The sequence below is a fragment of the Panthera onca genome, chromosome C1 (genome assembly GCF_046562875.1).
Source record: "Panthera onca isolate mPanOnc1 chromosome C1, mPanOnc1 haplotype 2, whole genome shotgun sequence".
Taxonomy (NCBI): domain Eukaryota; kingdom Metazoa; phylum Chordata; class Mammalia; order Carnivora; family Felidae; genus Panthera; species Panthera onca.
In genome coordinates this window covers 87,629,082-87,635,081 of record NC_138346.1, presented here as the reverse complement: position 1 = coordinate 87,635,081, position 6,000 = coordinate 87,629,082, and the positions used below count along the sequence as shown (strand labels likewise).

Genomic DNA, 6,000 nt, shown 5'->3' with positions numbered 1-6,000 from the left:
CAAAATCTCATCAGCAGATTTCAGAACTGCTTAGGAAACTGCCAGAGAGGACACACCAGTGTGGGAGCCACCACCAAAGCGAGTGTCAAAGCACGTGCTAGATAAGCACGCTTCTTTCCTCCAGGTGGCACTGGGGCCCTGGGCTGTGTTCTCTGAAGTTCGTCAGCAACCTGTCCGAGACATTGTATTTAGTAACTGGAGCACCTCTTTGTTGGTCCGTCCACGAGACGGAATTATCAGCTCGTGAATTGGAAGTGGCTTCTCGGCTTCCCCGTCAATAAGCGGGGCCTCTTGGTGCTATGTGAATATACTCACGCCAACAGAGGATAGCAGAGACTTAGGTTTGAAGCTCTTGCTAGAAGGAGAGAAAGAGGAAGTTCCCTCCTTGCTTATCCTCCTGCTCCTCCCCCTGCTACATTTTTAACCACACATTTTCCCCATTAAACCAGAATTGATGAAACCTGTAGAAATGTAGTAGTGTTTGAAAATTGAAAAGCACATTGAAAAATAAAAATATTGTTGACTATACAAGGCAATTTCTTCAAATCGAGTAATGATGTGTATGTGGTTAACCGTCTCTATGCAGGAAGTGGTTTTATTTTAAAGTTTTTTGTGCTCGCCCCAACCCCCCCGCCTTTTTTTTTTTTTTTTTTTTTTTTTTTTTTTCCTCCAGTACTGAAATTAAGCAGCATCCAACATAGGCCTACTCTTATGACATGTGACTTTACTGTTTTCCGTTTTTGTTGAAAGAGTCATTAACAGTTGGAAGTTGATGGCAGTTTCAATAACAAGTGATCACCGAGAAAAGGTAAGCAAAATTTAACTTTACAGTGAACATGAAATTTAAACATGAAAATGTTTGGCGGTGTCCTACGCTCTGGTGTGAATATACAAATATTTCTATGAAAATGTGTTTTCACCTGTGATTAAAACATCTGTTTGTTTCCTTGGTGTAGAAAAGAATATTCTTTTTATATTTGCAACTGCCAAGTTCAAAAGCCCCTTAAAAGATATTACAATAGAATCATTTGCTAAGATTTTGTACTAAACTGTTAAAGACAGAGTAAGGTATAGTTTTAGTTTGAAAGTGCTTTTAAAATTAACTACTAGAGAAAATAAGGGACTTTGCATCTTCAACTGATCGTTTTACAAAATATGTACTATTCAGGATCCAGATAAGGAAAGAGAAAAAGGCACTTTGTAAGAATAAGAAATAACCTCTGAGTTGCAGCACGGAAGTTATCCAGTATAAAGTGTTGGGTTAAAGTTAACATTAGAAGCCTTTGCAAAGTTGTAGTTTATCAAATGTGTAGTTTTTTAAATAACTATTAAAAAACAGGAAAGTTTTAAAATGCAAAACAAAGCTCTTTGTTATGACACTTGAATATTTTATATTATTTTCCTAAATTTTATTTAAGATATAGGGTGAAATGAGGGCAAGTTTCTATTTCACTAGCAAAATTCTCTGTTTAAAAAAGAACCTTTATTGAAGGTTACTTTTGGGAAAAGGGGCAAATTAGGATATATTTTTGTTATTCATATAATTATGTAATTTTCTTTCTTTGAAGTTTTCCAAAATAATAACCTTAGAAATGAAAAGGATTTGTTAATCTTAAAGTGAAAAGAACTTATCTTTTATACTAACTTCTTCCTTTTACAAAATGTCTTTGTGTTCTGTAACATATGTACAAAAATATAAAGTGCTGCTAATCTCAGAGACAAATACCTAAAATAAATCCGAGTGTCAATTTTTGAAAGAATTTTAATAAAAGCATGAGATATGATATACTCTTCCCTAATATTATTTTTATTGTGCTGTTGAATGGGGGAAGTGATGGCCCCACAACACCTATTTTTTTGTGTGTTATTAAAAAATGGTTACGCAGTTGATAAGTGGCAACAATTCTTTTCCTTTATTATCTTTTATTGAAAGACACATATAAATGTTTTTGATATGGTCAATTTAGTAGGAAATTATTAGGCATATTAGTACACTCTATTTTAAGACCTCTTCAGTTGTCAATACTGAGGCTTGTTACTTGTTGACTATTAAAAGGATCACAGAAAAATGGAGATTAGGACTTGGTGTTCAATACATCTTTTATTGTTATTGTGAAAGGAAAAAGGGAGACCCTGGTAATATATATTTGCTTTGATATTCTGATTAGCTTTTCAATTTGTTACATTTCCACACAATGGAAAGCATTATTTAAATCTGTCTTCAATATTGTGGTTCTGAACCTCTGCATCTACAAAAGCTGTGTAATTCAGATAGTTTTGGTTGATATGTTATTACTTTATTTCATTTTATTATAAAAGAACATCACATGAATAAATATATGTAGTACTTACATATTAGCAAGAGTGAATCCACAGAAGTGTTTGGCACTGAAAAAATGTCCACTGCAGTTTTTTAAACCATTTCATATTTATGAAAGCCAAATTCTTTGTAAGATGATTGTTTCTTGCAGAAACGGTCAAATTAAAATATAAGTATCTTATGAAGAATTTATAAAACTAAGAATGAAATAAACGTAGCTTAGTATGGAGTTATAAAGAGCAACAATTAGAGATGATAGACATAAACTAAGATACTCTCAGAATTATTTGCAAAAACAAGTAACGCATTATCTCTTGAATATACAAAATCTTAAATAGAGTCACTTAAAAATGAGGTACTATAGGTTACTATACCTTTATACATTTTAAGTGAATAAATAAACACATTTTGGTGCAATGAAACAATGCAGAGAATCTCATTTGGAGAGTAATTTCAAAACTGATTTATTAAAAGTATATCATGCTTTTCCACTTGGGGCCAGTATTCTGCAAAATTCAGAAAAGAGACTTTTTTTCTATGGTATTTCCTCCTTTTATTCCCTTTTTATGCTTTGTTTTGGAGTGTCCTGATCTGTCCCTAATTTAGGGTCTCCCAGCCTTGGTACCTAGAAGGACAGACCACACTTGGCTCCTTCCATCCCATTCCCATTGTCCTTAAAACCTACTCATCCTCTTTCTCAGCACCTAGGGCATATGATAAAGATATCATGCTCCCAGGAGAGCTTTGTTTCTTTTTACTTCTTAGGCCTCCCCTACCCTGTCTGGTATAATTTTATTTACTTTTTCTTTAATATTTTTTAATGTTTGCTTATTTTTGAAAGGGATAGAGACACAGAGGGTGAACAGAGGAGGGGCAGAGGGAGAGGGAGACACAGAATCTGAAACAGGCTCCAGGCTCTGAGCTGTCAGCACAGAGCCTGATGCAGGGCTTAAACTCATGAACGATGAGATCATGACCTGATCTGAAGCCGAACGCTTAACCGACTGAGCCACTCAGGTGCCCCTGGTATAATTTTAATAAGGTCTCTCAACAGATAGGATCCAAAGAACGGCTACATGTTGAGGACTTCAGTCAAGTGAAAAGAATTATACCATGGCAAATAGTTGGGGGGGTAAATATTTGGCAGAAATGTGTCCATTTCTATAATGTATTCCTATGCAAATATATACCATCTTGTAGTGGCTGAAAATTAATTGTACTATGTCTTAAGATTATTTTGATATCCCCATACACTTAGAAAATATTTAACATAATCAGTTATGTGTATTTTTTTAAACCATTTAATACTCTGAATTTAAAGCTTTGGGTACCAGAAACATATATTTTTTTTTTTTGCACTGCACAATAAATATTATATAGCTAGACTTGAAAATATACTTATAAGTATTCTACATTTCAGGTTAGAGTTGGCAAAATGCCTTTGTTTTCAAATGATAGATTTGAATTAATATTAGCTTAGGCACCAGAGATAGGCATTGATTTGTAGAACTGAAAAATCCAAGGAAAGAGAAGTCAGGCATGGTGGGATCCAGGAGCTCACACAGCATAATTAAGATTGGGTTTTATTTTCTTTATTTCTTAGTTTTTTTGTTTGCTTGTTTTTTGTTTTTCAATTTTTCCGCACTGTGCTATAAGCCCTCTCTGACAGAATCTTACAGAGTTGACGAGAAAGCTTTAGGTTTACATTTGACCTTTCAGACCCTGTTGCAGAAGATTGGCTTTCCCCTATCACCACAGTAAAAGTCTCAGATTGGGATCTGACTTGACTGAATTTTGCCACATGACCATAGTGGAGCTAATCATGGACTCTAAGACACAAACACCATAAGTGACTGGACTAGGTCACCGGCCTTCTTTTGCATCGAGGAGCCGCCTGACCCGGCAACATGTGTACTCTTAGCTGAATGGAGGGGTCTTCACACATAGAAACGAAAATGCTTTCCTCAGAAGAAAGGGTGACTCTACTACACAGCCACTTATGGTCACACTTAAAAATGCTGCTTATTCGAATTCTCCACACTTCATAATCAGACAGATATAGAGTATCAGTTTAAAGATAGATCTGAATGAAGTGTTTCAATTAAACTGAATTTTAAAGTATTTTTCAAGAGGTACCTCATATATGAACACCTGTCTTGAACAGGTGAACACAATGTTTTTCTTCTAAAAGTCTATAATCCAGTGGGATCATTATGTTAACAGTTATAATACAAGTGAAATGTGTCAAGTACCATAAAAAAGATGTAAAGAATGTTCTATTAGGATTCAGCAATCCAGGAAACATTTTGTATTTCTGTAATGTGCCAGGAAATTAAGTAGAGAATTTCCAGTTGTGACATCATTTGATTATGTCCTATCAGAGAAATCAGGACAGTTTGGGAGGAAAGATTTGTAGTAGTTTTCAGACAGAGGTAGGATTCAGAGTTTGAGGACAGGAAGGGAATGTGCCCGGGCACAAAATGTCAGAGGAAGAATCTAGTTTTGTTTTTGTTTTTGACTAGTTTTGTTAGCTACAACTACAGTAGTAGGAGGTAAGGCCAGAAAGACAGTTTGAGATCCTGATAGGGTTGGCCTGCTGAGCAGATTATGACTAAGGGTTATAAAGAACAACAGTATCGTTAAGCAGGGAAATACATAAATTGAATGTCCACATTTTGCATGTAGATGGGCTGTCCAGCATCACGGTTTATTTATTTACTTTTCCCATGTATCTCCCTGTTGGTGACATACTCTTCAGGGTAGTTTACAGAAATGGTTACAGTCTGTGAAGGTAGATATTCTTGTAACATCGGGTGCTAGCTCCCCTCCCCAAGTGCCTTGAGGTTCTTATATGGGCTGTGGTTATAAAGATTGTTTTTTTTCTTTTTCAGTTTATGACAGTATTTTTGATTTTTGTTTTGTTTGTTTTGAATTTAAGAAAAGATGATGGAGCAAGATGGTTCAAAACCAGAATAAAACCTAAATATAAAAATTTTAGAAAAAAAATCTTTATTATGTTCCCATTTCTATATACTGCTATTCACCTCTACTATAACCCAATAGGCAACCACTTTTCATAGTTATTTTTTTAAATTTTTCACAGTTTTTTAATGCAAAAAGCCTATATGCACATATGACTATATATAATGTATGTGCATATACTCTCCTTTATTACATTAAGGGAAACATTATACATACCCTTCCACTTTGCTTTTCTTTTAGTAATATCTTAGACGTGTTTCCATAGTAAAAATAAGAAACTGTTTAAGTCTCTTTCTCTCTCTCAATATTCTCTCAGTATTTCACTCTGTGGATGTGCCATACTTAATTTATTAAGAGTCATGGGTGTCTTCAATTAGCTAAAAAAGGGATGACACATGAATGTTGAAGCGAAGGGGAAGAGAAAAGGAATGGAAATAAAGGAAACAAAGGAAATATGTATATCCAGAAACACAACAAGTTCTCAGAGGCTAAGACAGATGGGTGTAATCAGTAGCTCAAGTAGATAAATTAACCTGAAAAAGAAGGAAGAGCATTTTAATGAGTGTATATGCGGATGATGGGACATAAAAATGCAGTGATTAGAGGAAGTTGAGGAAATACATGCTTCATGGTTTCCATTTCCTCTGAAATTGTAGGAAAGCTCATCTGATGAGAGGGAATGTATACAGAATGCTAAA

General features: G+C 34.7%; 1 protein-coding gene across 3 annotated transcripts in view; it reads left to right on the top strand.

Annotated features, from left to right (window-relative positions):
- The first annotated feature begins 682 nt into the window (after window positions 1-682).
- The window catches only part of ARHGAP15 (Rho GTPase activating protein 15), a 626,514-nt gene continuing 621,196 nt past the window's right edge, over window positions 683-6,000 (top strand). The window contains exon 1 of one of the 3 annotated variants that reach the window (XM_060623484.3): window positions 683-808. The gene's annotated coding sequence lies outside the window, so the exon portion shown is untranslated. The remainder of the gene's footprint in view (window positions 809-6,000) is intronic. The other 2 variants (XM_060623481.3, XM_060623483.3) reach the window with 2 other exon arrangements.